Below are 20,267 nucleotides of genomic sequence, written 5' to 3' on the forward strand. Positions count from 1 at the left end.
ATCTTATAAAGTGTATTTGATTGGTATGATTCTCTTAGATATTCCACAGAATTAGAAGAGGAACAGATACAAGCTCTAGGTTAACAATAGGATTCAATTGTCAGACAACATATATATGTACATGAATAAATTTTATATTTCAGAAGAATATAATATTATTGGAATACAACCTCAACTAATGGAAAAAAATTTGCCTCATGTACAAACTTATAAAAACAAATAGATGTGAAGGAAGAACAAATAATCACATTTACATTGGGATGATGTGTGAATTGTGCCATATGCCAAAAAGTCACTTTTGGGGGGCTAAATACAATACAAGGAATATATTTATGAACTCACAAATACTGAATTTTGAGGTTATATATGCTTCCAATGAGGTAAATTATTCTTATCACAGAGCCATAGAACAATTTGAATTATCACAAAACCATTTGTTTTAATGAGTTAGTACTCAAATTCTTATTTCCACTGAGTTTAGATTCCAGTAATCTTACATTCTTATGAAGTACAACAATTGTTCAAATATATGTATATGTTACCTGATAACTCCATATCCACCATAGAATGTTGTTGTCCTTCCATCACTGACCTCTGCTCCATTCTTGCTTGCCTCTCTCCCCAGTTGATAGCTCAGTTAGTTATCTTGGCAACATCTCAGGGTTTTTTTTTCCTGTTGGTCATAAAGGTTATTTATTAACACCTTTGGAGTTTTCTTATAAGCTAATGAAAAATTAAGGCTACATCTTCAGAAAGACTTATCCATAATTCACAGAAATGACATAGGTTCTAAAATCACTCATGATGACCAGGAGTAGTTTTACCATATAATTAGTTATACTAATATTTTTCATTTATTCCTTTTGTCTTGGGTTTAATCTGGATGGCTTTTCCACTTTTCCATTTTTGTCACACTGATGAAAATTTCTATATGTCACTCTCTAGTTTCAGGAGTCTATTTGTCTCCTTACTCATGAAAAGTCAAATCTCAAGGAGTCCCCATTCTTGGTGTGTTGTATTCATTTCCTTCAGAGTGTACACTCGGGATACAACTTAGCAAAGAGCTTGACACAGAGCAACCATCTTGCCCCAGACCATTATTTCACTGCATTTTGTGTATGTGTTTAATAACATATTTAAGCACAATGGTTACAAACGTGTTTGTAATTGGGTTTCAGCCATAAAATGCACACATCTTTCACTTATGCAACTTTCCTGCCACCATTGTCCCCCCATATTTTACTTTCTCACCCTGCTTGTCTTCAAGACAGGCATTATATTTTACTCTATCTTTAATATGACAAAATATTAATACTTGTTTAACATATATGATAAATGATGTATGTTTTCTATATTTGAATTTTTTTTTTTTTGGTTTTAGGTCACACCCAGCAACACTCAGGGGTTACTCCTGGTCTATGCTCAGAAATTGCTCCTGGCAGGCTCAGGGGACCATATGGAATGCTGGGATTCAAACCACTGACCTTCTGCATGCAAGGCAAATGCCTTACCTCCATGCCATCTATCTGGCTTCAATATATCTGAATTATTTTTACTTTCCTGATGTATAGTACATTTTAACAATTTCTCCACAGATCCCTTCGGTGGAGTTTTCCCTTCTGTAACAGTTTTCATGGCTAGGGTGGCACCAAGTTTGCTCAGATGCATTATACTTTAAGACTTCTAAGAGCCATGGTCTACCTTGAGGATGACAATATCAACAGTGATCTTTGTGAAAAGGGAATAATTCAGCAACTGGTAAGTAAGACATAACATGATTGTGCACAGGTGAAAGTCAGATATCCATAGCATTTGAGAATTTCCTTGAAATCTTACACATAAACTTGCTACACATAGGAAAATAGCAAGCCTTCACACAAATAGAAAATAAAAATGAAGTTTTGTAGCAGAGGTAAGCAGATCAGAGGTCAGCAAGACTGGATTCGTAGAAGAAGCTCTTAATAATGAGTGTGTGTGTGTGTGTGTGTGTGTGTGTGTGTGTGTGTGTGTGTGTGTTTGGGCCACACCCGGCGGTGCTCAGGAGTTACTCCTGGCTGTCTGCTCAGAAACAGCTCCTGGCAAGCACGGGGGACCATATGGGACACCGGGATTCGAACCAACCACCTTAGGTCCTGGATCGGCTGCTTGCAAGGCAAACACCACTGTGCTATCTCTCCGGGCCCGAATGTGTGTGTTTTTAATGAACAAATTCCATAGAAGAAATCATCCAAGTTCAGAGACAGAGGCCTCCTGAAAACAACTATATGCTGAGGCTTTTCTTTTTGTTTTTACATCTAAAGTTAATTTATGCAATATAGATCATTATTTTTCTGTTCTAAGGGCTAACAAATCATAAAGATAAAACTTGTCTTATTAAAGTTTGGGATTGAACGTTGCCTGTTTATTTTATTAATATTAGAGAAAGTTCAGTAATCAATTTTTTTAATAATTTTAATTATGATCACAGTGTATTACAAATCGTTCACAGTAATATTTTAGGTACATAGTGACATTGAGTCAGGGGCATTCCAATCACTAGTGTTTTCCTCCCTCTACCAATGCTGAGGCTTTTCTAAGAACTACCGTAGCTGCTAAAGTAGCCTTGTGACTATAACCATATTTCCCAGTATTGTGATTTGCTTATCTACTTGTGCACATCTGCTCTTGGAAAAAGTACTTCCTTTTTAAAAGACTTGAAAAAACTATGATGGGGCTGCACTTTGCATCCTTGTCTGTACAGTGCAGTCACTGCATGGCTAATAAAGAACTCTCTTTTTCTGTTCAGCTAATAAAGAATTGTTTTTGTTGTCGTTGTTTTGTTTGTCTTTGAGCCACACTGGGTAGTGTGTTACTGGGTAGAGGTTACTTTTGATTCAGCACTCAGAAATCGCTCCTGGAAGGCTCAAGGGACCATATGGAATGCCAAGGATCTAACCCTGGCTGGTCCCACCCATGTAAAACAAACGCTCTACCAGCTGCACTATCACTCTGGCCTCAAAAACTCTTAACTTAAGCTTTGCAGCATGCTTCCATCATTGTCAATCCGGGCCATTGCAAGAACTATACAAAATAAATTCTAGCTGACAACTTTACTTGTCACACCAGGAATGGTTTTGGGCTGTTTTCTGAAGCCTCTTTTTCTGTCCTTGACTCTCTTTTCAAATGGTTTTATGTTACTTACTGCCAGAACTGTGGGGACGGGGAGAATGACATGTTTACATGCTGCTTATAATTATGGTAACCATAAAATTTTAAATGAGAATGAATAACTATTAGGAGTAAAATTGATTAATTTAAAATAAACACAGTGAGAATAGTTTATTTTATTTGGTCATGTGATCACACTGATTTAAAAGTGAAATGCTGCTGGAGTTTTCTGTGCCTTTGGATACCTATCTCCCTTGGTAATCTTAAAAGAAGGAGTTCTGTATCTAGGCTTCTAAGATGAATGCAAACTGAGAATCCAGAGTAGTCCTCTACAATATTTAGGACAGAGTCAAAGCAGATAATTGACTTACTAATAATATTGAAAGCTTTGTAATGATAGCCTGCCAGAGATACTGTTGATTTAATGTTGCTAATACTGTGGAAGCAGGAACTAGTCAGTATACTTTCTTGTTTATTCCACACCTTATTTCCTACTCTTGGGAAACTCAAATATATCAAGTAATTCATGAGGCAGAGCTCCCAGTGACCAGGAAAGATTTATAGCTGAAAAATTGTCAAATAAAAATATCCCAGGACCAGAGTAACCAAATTAGAAGGTGAAAATTATTCCTTAAATCATGAGTTCCATGATACACTCAAAAACACAGAGGTAGCAATTGACATAGTCAAAGCCAGTGTACAGAACACTCAAGTTAAAAAAAAAAATCACCCTCCAGGCCAGAGTGATAGCACATTGGGTAGGGTGTTTGTCTTGCATGCTGCTGATGTGGGTTTGATCCCAGGCATCCCATATGGTCCCACTGGAGCTTTCCAGGAGTGATATATGAGCACAAAGCCAGGAATAACCCCTGAGCACCAACAGATATGGCCCCAAAACAAAAACACACAAACAAAGAAAAAAATCACCGTCTTCCTGAACAAAAGATGGAGCTTTTACTCAGAATGGAATTTCCATTTTAAATGGAAAGAGACAGGACATTTTAGGATCAAAGCAAGTAGGTTGGGTGAAAATCACCAGAAAATGATCTTTAGAAATTCAGTTGCACTGATTTTTGTGCTGAAATGAACTTTGGGTTTTTTTTAAATTTCTTTTAATAATAATATAGTTTTTAAGCACCATGATTGCAAACATGTTTGTAGTTGAGTTTCAGTCATAAAAAGTACACCTCCCTTCACCAGTACAAGCTTCCTGCCATCAGTGCTCCCCATCTCTTTTCTCCTCCACCCCTTCCTGTCTTCGAGACAGGCAATATATTTCTCTCACATACTACCATTGTCATGATAGTTGTTAGTGTAGTTATTTCTCTAACTGCACTCACCATCCTTTGTAGTAAGCTTTATATTATGGGCTGGTCCTTTTAAGCCTCGTCTCTATTGTCTCTGGGTATTATTACCATTCTATCTTTTATTTTTCTTAAATACCACAGATGAGTGAGACTAGTCTGTGTCTATCTCTCTCCCTCTGAAATATTTTACTCTGCATAAGTTTCCATGTCATCCATGTATAAGAAAATTTTATGACTTATTTATTTATTCTTATTTATTCTGATGACTGCATATTATTCCATTGTGTATATGTAATACAGTTTCTTTAGCCACTCATCTGTGCTCAGGCATCTCGGTTGTTTTCAGATTCTAGCTATTGTAAATAGCACTGTATTGTATATAGGTGTACAGAAGGCATTTTTGTATTGTGTTTTTGTGTTCCATGGGTATATCCCTAGAAGTAGTATAGCTGGATCATAGGGGAACTCAACTTTCAGATTTTCGAGGAATATATGTATTGATATCCAGAAAAGTTGGACTAGACAGCACTCCCACCAGTAGTGAATGAGAGTTCCTTTCTCCTCACATCCCCACCAGCACTGTTTGTTCTTGTTCTTTGTGAAGTGTGCTAGTCTCTGTGGCATGAGATTTGCATTTCCCTGAAGATTAGTGATGTGGAACATTTTTTCATGTGCCATTTGACTATCTATATTTCTTCTTTGAGAATGTGTCTGTTCATTTCTTCTCCCCATTTTTGATGGGGTTAGATGTTTTTTTCTTGTTAAATTCTGTCAGTGCCTTGTATATCTTAGATATTAGCCCGTTATCTGATGGGTATTGGAGGATAGTTTCTCCCATTTTGTCGGTGGCTTTTGTCACTGTTTCCTTTGAAGTGCAGAAGCCTCTTAGTTTAATGTAGTCCCATTTGTTTATCTTTGCCTCCACTTGTTTGAACAGTGGTGCTTCCTCCTTGAAAATGTCTTTAGTTTTAATGTCATGGAGTGTTTTATCTAGTGTTCTTCTATATATCTTATGGTTCCGAGTCCAATATCAAAGTCTTTAATTAATTTGGATTTGACCTTAGTGCATGGTGTTAGATGGAGGTCCGAGTGTTTGATCCACTTCTTTGAAGAATGTCCTGGGTAACCTTAGAGGAAGTGCATTAAATCTGTACAATGCTTTGGGGAGTATTGCCAACGGGTGTGGCCCAAAAACCAAAACAGAAAAATACTGTAATGGATAATAATAACATTATGTAAACAAGGAACTATACAATAGATATTAGGAACTGAATTAGAAGCATGTGACAAAACAGTAAAGGAGGAATTTGAGCTAAACTAGACCAGGATTGAAATTACTACTTTAATTGCATCTGCTAAAATTTAACCCAGAGAATCTGGATTATATTTCCATAGAAGTGTATGGAGACTTGATTAAATATGTCCAAACTAAAGTAAACAACCATGCTTACCTAATTATTCTGCTATCATTAAATTATGATAAATTTGTTCTGTAGATATTTAACTGTGGACATATTAAAAATTTTAGAACCTCGGGCCGGAGAGATAGCATGGAGGTAAGGCATTTGCCTCTCATGCAGAAGGTCATCAGTTCGAATCCCGGCGTCCCATATGGTCCCCCGTGCCTGCCAGGAGCAATTTCTGAGCCTGGATCCAGGAATAACCCCGGAGCACTGCCGGGTGTGACCCAAAAAAAAATTTTAGAACCTAAAATATATAAACTTACTTATTACTTGGTTTCAAAGGGTTTCAAAGGGAGTGGATGAGCCAAGTAGTTTTAAGGGTTGGGAAAGGATGAGAGAAGAATTTGCCTCAAAGAGCATTACAGGAGATGTGGGGGATGATCGAACTACTTGGTGTGGGGGTTGAAACCTTGACTCTAGACACAAGTGCCATATTTCACAGACATGCACATAATAAATACTGTTGTGATCTATAATTTTATAAACAAATGAATGAATGATTTTAGCCCAAACTGGCATAACCAGATAGTCTTCCCTCCTTGGCATTTTCCTTGCACCAGGAAAGGAATGCAATTTTCCTTAGATTGTTGTTTTTAAAAGTTCCTGTCTCTATAGTGGATACCAATATACATATATACACAAATCTATGTGTATATATTGTACATGTATATATGTGAGTTCTAATGTTTCTCAACATTTGGGCTAATAGTATAAGAAAGAAAAGATAGAGGCTGGAGTGATAGCACAGCAGTAGGGAGGGCATTTGCCTTGCATGTGACCAACCCAAGATGGACCCAGGTTCAATCACTGGCATTCTGAGTCTGCCAAGAGCTATTTTTGAGTGCAGAGCCAGGAGTAACTCCTGAGCACTGCTGGATGTGGCCCAGAAACAAAAGGAAAGGAAAGATGAAGATGTAGAGGAAGATGACATGTGCACAAAATATAAAGTAAGAACCAAGACAAAGTCTAAGCAAAATATACTAGTCAAGGGAACAAAGAGGGCTATATAATGAGCCATGCTCACTGAGAGACTGTAGATCCCATGTGGTAGGGAGAAGTAAGAGAAGGAAATAGCCAGATCTCTGGACTCTGATAAGTCTTAATAATCTTATATTTTGCTAATTTAATAAAAACAATTTCAATTTAACTGTGGTAAGAAGTCATTATGTAGTTTGATATTGTCAGAGGAATACTGTGGTTTCCAGTGCCCTAATACTGGGGCATGTAGTACAGCTCAATAAGAGCACCTGACTTTCAAGCTTAAGGCTTGTATTTGATTTCTTATGCCACCCACATGCCATAGTGCCATTATGTGTGAGTGTCAAAGCCAGGAATTGAGCTCATGTGTAAGTATACAGAAACTTCCAGTAAGTATTAGAGTTAGAATGTGAGCAAGCATTACAACGGGAAAACATGACCCCTAACCATAACAACAAACAGCAATAACAGCAGGAAGGGAAAGGGTGGGGGAAGCTTTTCCTGGCTGGAGAACAGACATCTGGGGAACAAGTATTGAAGAAAGAAAATCATTGTTGCTGTCCTGAAATAGTGAAATCTTGGAAGTATTATACTGTAGAAGGAATAGGTTTGAGGGGAGCATTTGTTCCATTATGGCCAGAAAGTCTTCTTTGGATCATCATTGTAAACATACATTTGATATTATCTTGGGATTCCTTGTGCTTTTGAACTTTTCATAGACATTGCAGTACAAGTAGAAATGCTTCTAGACAACTTGTAAACTAGTTGAATTAAGAGATTAAGACATTTTCATGGATCCAAAACATAATGTTGTATAATTTTCTTGAGTAATGTTCAAGATCTGGGAATAATACTGAAGAAGGCATGCTTTTTAATTTTTTTATGGGGGGGGGGGTCACACCGGGCAGCTCTCAAGGATTACTCCTGGCTCTGTGCTCAGAAATCACTCCTACAGGCTCAGGTGACATATGAGATGCCGGGATTTGAACCACCGTCCTTCTGCAAGCAAGGCAAATACCTCACCTCCATGCTATTTTGCCTGCCCTGCAAGCATGTTTTTTAATTAATCTAGAGTCATATATTTCCCAGATGTATGTGAGAGATTAGCAAAAAGACCAAAATAATATAACCACAATTAGTACTAAAATGTATTAAGATAATAATATTAGCAACATTTTTTCAAGTGGGAAAAACTTCCTTTCTGGAAGTTCACACATCATATTCTTACATTTCTAAAAGGATAGTTCACTATGGAGACTGTGTAACTTTAATTTACTCCAGGCAGAGTTGTATTGGGTATCACATGGAAAACGTATACAAAGGAAAAAATGTCTTGCATTCTACAGGCAGCATTCCTAATAATATTAATCAACACAGAGGTGTTAAATAGCATAATATGGTTTACAATTCACATGAAATGGATTGACTTGGAATACTCTCTGGCCCTTTTTCAGTGTATAAACAGGCACAGAATGTGAATATCTGGGGAATCTCCAGTCTCTACCCTTGGAATAGTAATCAGGGCTTAGAATTCCAATTCCTCCAGTGTGGAGTCACATGGATTTTGGTGGTTTGATTTTTGTCTAATTAATTAGTTCAATCATGTGCTATGAGTGAATCTTTCATTCAATACTTAAAAGGACAGAAATCTGGGAATTATGTTCTTGGTTGTAAACTTGTTTCTATTATGTTTACTATGAAATATCTGTAGATGTGTTAGAATTTTGACCTCAAACTTAATAGCATTATAAAATCCACTCAATAGATTGTAGAGGAGAATTCTGACAGTCCTCACCTACCTTTAACTATTGGAGGTTTCCTTCAGGGCCCAATAATCAGAAATAACCAGATAGCCAGAAAGATAGCACAGGGGTTAAAGAACTTGCAAGCAGCTGACCTCTGTTAAATCTCCAAGTAGTTTTTTGGGTTGTGGAATGTACTTAAAGTATATTCCTCATAGGTGCAAGGTTCTGAGTTTAATTCCAGGCACCACAAAGATTTAAAATAAAAATTGACAAATGTTTGTTTTTTTTTTATAAAAACACACAGCAAGAGCTCCTAATTTTTTCTCATTATGTTTTTATGTATTTTATTTATACAGCTTTTGCCATAATATTAATTGTTATTAAAATTTTACTATATAATCTGAGTTTTAGTAGAAGTACTTGAAAATTACATATCTATCTATATATTAGTATGAGCATGCCCTGATGCAAGTACTTGAACATGACTAGATTATTTGGGAAATACAGGCTATCTTAGGGGAGAAAAGAAGTAATATAAGGACAAGAATTTAACCAATGAAATGTGTGATATTAAGCCAGTTTTTACTTTAGGTAACTAAAGATAAATTTTATGGAGAAACATTAAAAAAATGCTCGAAAAGAAAGTTTTCATAATTCAGTCACGTTAGAGGCAAGCTTCAATATTTTTAGCCTGCATATAGACAAGTTGTTTTCTGTAGTGCCAGAACAAAAAACTCTCAAGCATTGAGGAAGCCATCAGAATTTGACATTTGTATGGGTCACTGACAGAATTTTTATGGGTCACTGATAAAATTTGTATGGGTCACTGAAAGATTCTAGGAAAGTATTCAAAATAATCATAATTAAAATTCCTAGCACATGGGATGTATGTCCATTAAAATTTTGCCTATCTTCTGTTTATATAGCTCTTTATCTTATTTTGCATTCATTTGGAATAGTCTCTTTTGGTTCAAATAAAAAACATTTTTAACTACTGTATATTTACATAAATATAAACTAACATAAAATAAAATTATTATATAATATTAATTTGTTCCTACTTTAATAGTTAAAGTATATTTTTCAAAGAAAATATGATAAACAAATCTATCCTTATCACTAATGGTAATATGTTACACCATAATGTATTTAATTTTCTGACTAGACATTAACATTTACTCCATAATTTTGTTAGTTTTTTGGTTTTTGGTTCTTTGGACCACATCCAGCAGTACTCAAAGGGATTCCTGGCTCTGTGTTTTGGTGTTGGTATCAGCAGTATGGTATCAACCAAAAATCAAACCTGGGACTCCTGCCTGCAAAGCATGTGCTTCTACCCCTGGAGTCCACTCTCTGGCCCAATTTCGCTATTTTTTTGTTTTGTTTTACTTTGTTTTGTGGCCACACTTAGTGGTGCACAGGAATTACTCAAAACTCTGTGCTCAAGGATCACTCCAGTAGTGATGGGTACCCAGGAACAAACACAAGTCAGTCACTTTCAAGGGAAGCACTTTACTGCCCCCCATACTCTCTCTCTGGTCCCAGCTTTACTATTCTTAAGAAAGACATTAATTCTGGGTCTGAGCATAGTACAAGAGGTAGGGCACTTGCCTTATAAATGACCAACCAGAGTTGGGACCCTAGAATCCCATATCATTCCCTGAGCCTGTCATGAGTGATTTCTGAAGGTAGATCCAGAAATAACCCCTGGTGACCCAAAAACAAACAAACAAGAAAAGAAAAAAAGAAAGGTTTTATTTAGGCCTTTGCCTCAAATAAAAATATTTTGACTTAGTTCACATCATGATCACAACATGCTCAATGAATGTGATATTGTCTTAAATAGGTTTCCTGGGAAACAGACCGATATGAAGTTTTGCAGACAGAGGTTTAACTGGGAAGAATCACAGAAAAATTTTGAGAAGCAAAACTACTTAATCTGTAGTCAGAATATCCTGAATAAATATCATGGATTCTTACTACTCTTGTTTTCCCAGGAGAGATTTACAAAATTTGTAGGGAATAAAATTTAAATGTGACATGACCTCTTTTTTCTTTCACAAGTGGTTAACATTCTGCTAGATCATGGATCAGTGTAGGTCTTATTCACTCTTTCTTAAAGAATCAGAGTCCCTAGACCTTGTCCCTAGTAAGAAAAGGATATAGCATTTTCTCACTTACCATCAAATTTACAATGGGGAAGTTAAAAAGAGATCCAGTGCATTGGATAAATACTAATAGTCTCTAAAACTGCACATAGCTACCCTACCCAATTACACTGTCAACATGGGGGACTTCTTCCTTTGCTGCAATCTCATGAACAAGGAATCTGAAATAACAGGAGGTAACCATAGTTTAGAGTTTAATGAGACTCATACCTGAGTTCCCTTTTATAGAATTTCCCCTGAAGAAACTAGGTCTCTCAGAGCTTGAAGTTATAGTACCAAGAAACTCTTGTGCTATTTTGAAAACCTTGAGTATTCTGCAAACTTGAGTAATTTCTCCTGCTAAGAGGAATCTATATACTCACTATATATTATACAACAACTTTGACTTAAACTGTTGACTCTAAACCTATTGTCCCATAAGAAAATATTGCTATACACCACACACCATCTTAAAGTGTCAACCCTAATAGGCCTCGATTTTATATACGCGTAAAATCGATTTCAGGCCAGAAAATTGCCCAGGAGTTATGGTGCATACCGAAAATGCACCTGACCCAGGTTTGATCCCATTGCATGGCCCTCTGAGCATCACCCAGAGCAGCCTGGAGATTAGCTCCAATGTGTGCTCAGAACTTTATATTGAACCAATGCTGAGTTGACCCAGAATATAAGGGGATTTGGGGATGGGTAAACATAGTTTGGGAGCTCCTTCTCTCAAAAAACAAAACAAAACAAAACAAAAAATCCTTTAAAATGACTGCAGGGGTTGTTTCTGTGCGAACTGTGATAAAAAAAAAACAACAACACTGAAAACAATTGTAATGGGCTCAATACCATACCCTACTTTTGAAATAGCTTATACTGAGGTTATGATTCCTTGTAGCAGGGTGTTCCCAGAGGGACTTGGGTAGGAAACATATTCTCACACCTAAATACAATGTCAATATTTAATTTTGAGTGGATTTATTTTAAGAAAGTTTTGGACCATTGAAGCTCCAGAAGTTCACTGACTGAATTTTCTTTGTTTTATAGAGGTTTCTTATGGGGAAGGGTGAGGGAATTGGGAAATACCCTGCAGTGCTTAGGGATTACTCTGGTTCTGTGTTCAGGGATTACTTTTGGTATGGCATTGTGAGTGTTTACAAAACAAGAGCCTTACTCTCTATACTCTCTTTTGGTCTTGAGCTTCAATCTTCTTATGGATTGTTTTCTGCATTCTGGAGTATATGTATTACCAAGTCATATAGAATACATGCCTAGGGGCCAGAGCAGTGGCACAAGCAGTAGGGTGTTTTTGCCTTGCTTGCACTATCCTAGGACAGACTGCAGTTTGATCCCTGGCATCCCATATGGTCCCCCAAGCCAGGAGCGATTTCTGAGTGCATAGCCAGGAGTAGCCCCTGAGCGTCACCAAGTGTGGTCCAAAAACAAAAACAAAATAAACAAAATAAATAAATGCCTAATTAAGTCCAACTGACTTTGTTATTAATGTCATATAACATTGTGGTGCACAGTGGGATATCCAAATAGTTCTGGCATGTTCCACTATAACAAAGGGGAAGACTTAATTTAGCTTTGGGATTGGTTTTATTTAAACATCAGTTAAGACCATTGATGTATAATGTTGTCCATCCTACATAAAAACAAACTATTTATACTACTTTGGCCTGCAATATCTTAAAATAACTCACTTGACATTTTAATAGTTCCACACCATTTATTAGAGAATGTGTTTATTTCCTAAAATGAAGATAGAACATCTATAACAGAAACTACAGTTAGAGCGGTTCTTAGTGTGAGATATTATCTACTATTTATTTTAGAGGTCAGTTACAATTCTACAGGAATCTGATGGGTCCCACGAAGTCTGTATTATTCATGTCTTTGAGAATGGCAATAATTTATGTATGCTACTGCACATAGAGGCAGAGTAGCTTTTGATTTTACAGTATTTTAAAGATGGGGCCAATTTCAAGAAAATCCATTTGGCTTTTCTATTAAACAAAATCTTATTGGTCAAGAAATATCATTAGGGTTCTTCCAATACTGAGTATGCCAATTCTAACTACATGTTCAGGTAACAGGAAAATGGCTATTAGGTAGTTGATTTTTGGAACAAATGAACAGACTATGATCTTGACATATGTCAAGATTCCTTTTATTACTTAATCTCCTTTATTCTAAAGGAGGTGCCATACATTTAGGGAAATTTTGTACTCAACTCAGTAGTTAATCAGACAGTTTTCAACATCCTCCAAAAATTCAGTATGTTCCCTTTCTCTGTTTGTACTTACACGAGAAAGTCTTTTTGAGGAAATTTCTATGGTATTGTATTGTAGTGTAGTGTCACTACTGCATTTTAGTGTCCTTCCTCAAAGGCCCGTGTATCTCTTTTTTCCTTTACTTTTTATTGAGTCACTGGTGAATTACAAAGTTATTTATGATTATGTATGTTCAGGCATAAAATGTCCCAACCCCAATACCTTCACCAGTGTCCACTTCCTTCCATAAATGTACCCAGTTCTTCCCCCACCCACTTCCTGCTTCTGGCAGCCTGTTTTTTCCTCCTTTACAATACTCTTATTTATAGGGTATCTCGTAAAACACTTTACTACCTTTCAGCATCCCTTCCTTCAGAATAACCTTATTCCTCCACCATTGTCTTAGTCCTACAGTCATATGACTCAGTCCTATCCCTTTTTGACCCATTCACCACCCCCATATCCTGTAGCAAGCTTTCTACTGAAGATTAGTGCACAGGTTCGTTGATTCCATTGCCTTTGGACATTTTTATTCCCCTACTCCATTTCTTCATTTACTGGCAAATAAGAAAGATCTGTGTCTGTCTCTCTCCCTCTGAGTAATTTCACTCAGCATGACACTCCCAGATCTATCCATGTAACAACAAATTGCTAGGCTTCTTCTTTTCTGATGAAGAGTATCCATCTATAGTGCATATTTGCCATAGTTTCATTGTCTATTGATCTTTTCTTGGACATTTAGGTTGTTTTCTACTTTTAGCTACTGTGGATAGTGCTGTAATGAGTTTAGGAGTGCAAATATCTTTTACACAAATAGGGTTTTTGGAACCTTAGGGTATATTTTATTTATTTATTTATATTTTTAAAAGTAATACATTTATGTAAGCACCATGATTACAAACATGTTTGTAGTTGAGTTTCAGTTATAAAAAAGGAACACCCTCCTTCACCAGAGCAACCTTCTCACCACTAATGCCCCATTTCCCTACTCCCCCACCCCCTGCCTGCTTTGAGACAGGCATGCTACTTCTCTCACTCACTACCACTGTCATAATAGTTGTTAGTGTAGATTTTTTCTCCAACTGCAATCACCACTCTTTATGGTTAGCTTCATATCATGGCTGGTCCTTCCAGCCCTCATTATGTCATTTCTTTTAAATCCCAGAGATGAGTGAGACTATTCTGTGTCTATCTCTCTCCCTCTGACTTAGTCTACATCCATACCACCTGAATGTGCCCAATCTTATCTTAAGATATATTTTAAAGAGTGAGATTGCTAGGCCTTATGGAAGCTCAATTCCTAGTTTGAAATGCAAGTCAAAACAGCAATGAGAGACATATATATCAAAAAGAACAAAATCACCTAGTGTTGGTGAGGTTGTGGTTGGAGAGGCATAACCCTTATTTATTACTGGTGGCTGTCAATTGGTACAGCCATAATGGAACATATATGGACACTCCTCAACAAAACTAGGAATTGAGCATCCATATGACCTAACATCTCTTCTATTTGATTATGACTGCAACTCAGAACTGCCTTTATTTATGGAAATTAGGCAGGAAATATGTTCCCATTAGGATAGCTAACCTCAGTCTTTAGATCATACAGCAGTAAATCACCTTTGTTTATATTTATTAAATGATGCCACTGTTGGGACCATTTATCTTGTTTCTGGTACATCATGTCCTACCAACCTTCTCTATATATCACCATATGTCAGCCTTCCTGGATGCTATTCTATTCTGGCTGCCCTACAGAATAATTACACCCATCTGACTTCTAACAATTAGGTGCTACCACCTGGTTTCCAATTTTGGGTCACCATTTCTATTTAGAAGGCATGATTTTGTCTTACTTTTTTACTATCAATTACTTCTCATAGAAGACTCATATTATGAGTTCTTCCAGCATTAACTGGCTAATGTTTTGTGTCATTTATGTCAAGTGACATAAATTATTCTCCCCCCAAGATTCTAAAAACTCTTTCAACTCTTTAGGCCTGGAAGCTAAGAACTTTATAATAGTGTTAAACATAATATAATGAGAGTGTACCCCTCAATCAGGTGTATGTACACCTTGACTGAACATCATGGCATTTACTTCTTGGCCCATAGCCCTGGTTCTTGCTGTGTTATTGTGAGAGTGTATCTAATGTAGAACTCATTTCTTTCCTGCACCCCCAGGAAAGACTAACAATTTCATATGGTAAAATTTGATTCTAGTTATAAGTTGGGTTGTCAGAACAGAAGTTGGTGGCAGATCCTGAAAAGTGCAAGCATTGTCTTGTCTTGAAAGTAACCAACCTGTTTGAAACTTTTGCATATTCTACAAGAAAGCTGAGCATCTAACAAGAATGAGTAGGCTAGGGTTGAAGATAATGGTATATCAGGTGAGACTGGCATGCTGCCAACTCCGGTTCAATCTCCCACGTAGATTATGGTGCCTTGAGTACTGCCAAGAATGACCGCAGATTACAGAGTTAGGAATGATCCATGAGCACAGCAGGTATGGCCCAATCACTTCCCCCCAAGAAACAAAAATAATGAAAACGACTTTTTTTTTACAGACTTGAGGCTCAAAGTTCTGAAATGGATATATCCAAAGTTGTTAATCTAAAACCTCAGGCTAAAATATAATAAAAACAGCAAAATAAAAATATCAATAGTTATTATTTGAATAATAAAAGGTAAAAAGTGTGTCTATGAAAGGTCTATAAGAGAGTATATTAAAATATAAAAATAGAATTTTAATTTAAAATATATAAAATATAATTTAAAACATTAATGCTTTTGGGGCCATAGCTGTGGCACAAATGGTAAGGCATCTGCCTAGGCCCTAGCCTAGGATGGACTGCGGTTGGATCCCCCTGCGCCCCATATGGTCCCCCAAGCCAGGAATGATTTCTGAGTGCATAGCCAGGAATAAACCCTGAGCATCACCAGGTGTGGCCCAAAAACCAAAACCAAAACAAAAAAAAATAATGCTTTTACTTTAATAGCTACAATCACTATTTCCTCTACATGCTCTTATTGCTAGCCAATTCTGTTAATTGTTTCATATTAAGATAATAACTAATATATCAAGGAACTCTTCTAACACTTAATATTAATTGCTTTCACATTTAGCCTTATGAGGTACTTAGAAATACTCTTATTCCCATTATTCAAAAATTAATACTCAAAATGGTTAAGCAAATAAATTGTATAATCAGTAAAGAAATGAGCCATGTGTTGTTCATTTTACAAAGTGAAATACCAACTTGGTTGATTTTCAAAAATTAAAATAATAATTTATTTTCTGTTTGACAAGAATAATTTTTGTTTCTAAGATTTTTATGCAATAATATGTTACATATTCATCTTGAATTATCTGTATTCAAGAAAAGACATTTTTAATTTTTTTTTAATTGAGAATAAAGTAGATTACGAACCTTTCACAGTAATATTTAAGGTACTTAGTGACAATGAATCAAGGGCATTCCCACCACCATTGTTGTCCTTCCTCCACCACTGTTTCCAGCATCATACTATATCTCCCTCCTTTGCCCCCCAGACTGCAAATGTAACTGGTCCCCTCTGTATCTAGTTGCTTGTAGGCTAGTTATTGATTCTGTTGTCATTGACTTTGGGTTTGGTATTTAAGTCTGATCAATTTTTATTTCTACTCAATGTTCATACAACTGTTTGGTCCTGGTATCATCCATCCCCCCAATTTATGAGGTAGAACAAGATGGTTCAAGTTATGTGGTTCTGAGTGAAAAGTTTCCTGGCACCATAAAAAGACCTTGGGGTGTGAAAATGAGCATGTATGGAGCCTGTAGTTTTTCCCATACAGTATGCTTCAAGGGCGGAGAAACCCTGCATCTCTTAGGCCAAGAGGAATTCCCTTTCTAATTTCCCCAATACTTACTATGCCTATGCAAAAAAAAAAAAAAGGAAGAAAACAAAAGCACAAAACCTTGTCACACCAGCCCTCCATCCTCTTTTTTTTCTCCCCTTAGTTCTTGTGGTTATTATCTGGTTGTTGGTTTTTTGTTGCTGTAATGCTTTTTTGTAGTTGCTAGTTTTGCCTTTTTTGCTTTTTACTTTTGTTTGTTTTTTGTTTTGTCTTTTGTTGTTGTTTTTTTGTTTTTTATTATGTTTTTCTTTATTTCCCCTTTTTCTTTTATATTGATATTTATAACCTCTATCAGGGGTCTCAAACTTGTGGCCCGCAGGCAGCAAGCAGCCCTCCGTACAACATTTTTTGGCCCTGCCCTAGAGGAATTTTGTTTTGTTTTGTTTTAGTTGTTTGGGTCACACCCCCCAATGTTCAAGGCTTACTACTGACTTTGCACTTAAGGATCACCCCGACTTTGCCTCCTGCAGCCCACAGCTAAATTGAGTTTGAGACTCCTGCCTCGACAGACTCCTTCCAGTTTTATTTACTTTTTTCTTTTCTTTTTTTTTCAAACTGACCACATAACTTGAAGGACATGTCTAAGGCTTACATATAATAATCTTTTAAGGCTTACATACAATTTATCTATTCATCTTGGTTCATCTGTTTTCAAGAAAGAAAATAAAAGTAAATATTATGGGGCCCGTAGAGATAGTACAGCGGCATTTGCCTTGCAAGCAGCCAATCCAGGACCAAAGGTGGTTGGTTCGAATCCCGGTGTCCCGTATGGTCCCCTGTGCCTGCCGGTGCTATTTCTGAGAAGACAGCCAGGAGTAACCCCTGAGCACCGCCGGGTGTGACCCAAAAAGCCAAAAAAAAAAAAAGTAAATATTATGGTTCATATTATTTTATTTAATTATCTTAATTAATTTAAATTGTAATTGTTTAATTAAAATGAAAAGAGAGACTGTGTACAGCATAAAAGTTGATGGATGGTTGAAGATAGTAAACATATCATTCTTAAATGCTGGCAAAGTGCAAGGTAGTAAATTACTTTCTAAAGAGCCTCTATACAATAAGTAAAAGGTTACAATGGAGTTAAATACAATCCACTAACACAACTGCAGCTTTTCAATACTACTATTTGAGAAACTTCCTACAGCTGCACTGAAAATGATAGAAGAGAAAGTGAGGGTAGGAAGTAAGCAAAAGAGAAAGTGAGAGGACTTCTCAATCGTTTCCTAATAGTTAAAATAGTATAAATTCCCTCCAGAGTTATTTCCCAAGTTACTTAAGAACAGATATCATTAGTTAGATGAGGAGAAAATAAAACATAGTACTCAGAGAGATTATTTTAACCTTCTCCTAAGGGTTAATATAATCTGTCAGTTTCCAGGAGACTTTTAGCGCCAACAAAATGCAAGATCATCAGAGCAGAAGGGTAGAAAAGGAATTAAGACCATGGGAAAGAAATTCTAAAATTAGGAAAGAAAAAAAAGGACCTGGAGGTGTGGCACAGGAGCAGAGAACTACATGTCTTACATGTGTGAAGGCTTGGGTTTAATTCCCAGTATTGTAAAGAATAAAACCGAACAAAACATCCCAGAACTTTTTTTTTTTTTTTGGCAACTGAAATTTATTTAATCAACAGATCAACAGGAGTAGGTGCGACAGCTCAGTAACTGAGTTCTGAGACTGACTGGAAATGAGGCCTGGCCGAAACTCAGGAAACTCAGCATGTCAACTCCGAGAAGGTTAGTGGCTTCTGCTTCTAGCTCAATGCAAACCTTGAACAGATTAGCAAGTTACGTCCTTCAAACCAAACTCAGCTCCACCTTTCGTTGTCCAACACAGACAGTAATGCTGCATGAACTGCTCAAGAGGTTCCCTTTCATCCAGGAATTCTAGGGACTCTCTATTCTTCTCACTTCAACTCGTAGTAATCTGCTGTATAATTCATCATGTTCATTGCCAAGGCCGTTTCCCATCCATTCAATAGGAGACATTCTTTCTGTGACTCTAAGAACTTGCAGGTTTCCACTCCTACCAGGTCACAGTGTCGTCTCCATAGGTTTTCAATCATGATCAGCCCAAACCCGTCATTCATGTTCACCTGCTCAGAGTTGATGAACATGGTAGACTCAACTGTTGGCTGCCCACCTGATGAGGCTTGCTGACTGCTCTGGAGTCATATACACCAGCACACATTCCGTTATCAGGAGCGTCGGTAATTGTGTATCATGTTACATTTCTTTAGTTTTTCTTCCAGTTCTGGTATATCTCAGAGATCTGCTCCAATAATGGTATATCTCTTTGAATCCAATATGTTTCCATCCATTTGAAGTGTATCCTCCGAGTGTAATTCTATAATGGGCTTTGATAGGAGAGGTTTATATCTGATATTGTGCAGTTTTCTTGAGACTATCATTGGAAAGTCAACTTCAAAGTATTTTTTGGGTAGAAGATCTTCATCCTTTAATGTCCAGAACGCGGTATCCATCCCAGCCTCAGGTTGATAATTTGAGAGTTACATTTTGTCCTCCGCAGAAATTCCTTTATAAGCTGAATGGCACCTTGAACTCGAGCAAAATACTATATGTTAATTTTGGGGAGCCTTCCTCTCTTTACACAGCCTCACAAAATGCTGGATGTAAGGATTATGCCAGTATCCAATGCTGACTGAAAACCTCTTGCATATAGAAACATCTTCGCAAGTGCCGGGCACACCCTCGTCATCAGCATCGGTGGAGGTGGAAGAAGACGAGAAAACGGTCCTGTTCAGGCTAGAGGCCATGGGCGTGGAGGTACCGGAGTGCTGTGCCCACCGCAGACATGGAAGTAGGGTTGCTGGGCTTCTGGTAAGGTGTGAATCAGGGAGATGAGCCAGAGGCGCTGACACCCCAGCTCACAAGCTGGTGATTCTCAGCGATACCGCCTGCCCACCAACATCCCAGAATTTTAAAATAATAACCCCCAAAGTTATTCGTAACAAAAGTTATGAATGAAATACTTTATAAATGAATTAAATTAATAAAACAGTTTATGAATGATAGAAATTGTCAATAAATTAGAAAGTTATCTTAGTTGATTTGAATGTAAGACTTAAAATTATTGTGTGTAGCTAAAGTTGTCTAGAGAAAATCCATAGTCTTTTTTTTTCAATTTTATGATTTTATTTCTTCACTATTCGCATTCTACTGATGAACATCTAAAGGAAATCTTAATTTATAATATTTGAGGTATTTTTTTAATTTAACCAACTTTATTACATACATGATTGTGTTTGGGTTTCAGTGCAACATTCCCATCACCAATGTC

The 20,267-nt window shown here is 36.9% G+C and overlaps 1 pseudogene; it reads right to left on the reverse strand.

The window, feature by feature from the left end:
• Positions 1-18,558: 18,558 nt before the first annotated feature.
• Positions 18,559-19,869, reverse strand: LOC126009284 (leucine carboxyl methyltransferase 1-like; annotated as a pseudogene).
• Between the last annotated feature and the right edge of the window lie 398 nt (positions 19,870-20,267).

Source organism: Suncus etruscus, chromosome 5 (genome assembly GCF_024139225.1).
Source record: "Suncus etruscus isolate mSunEtr1 chromosome 5, mSunEtr1.pri.cur, whole genome shotgun sequence".
In the NCBI taxonomy this organism is placed as follows: Eukaryota; Metazoa; Chordata; class Mammalia; order Eulipotyphla; family Soricidae; genus Suncus; species Suncus etruscus.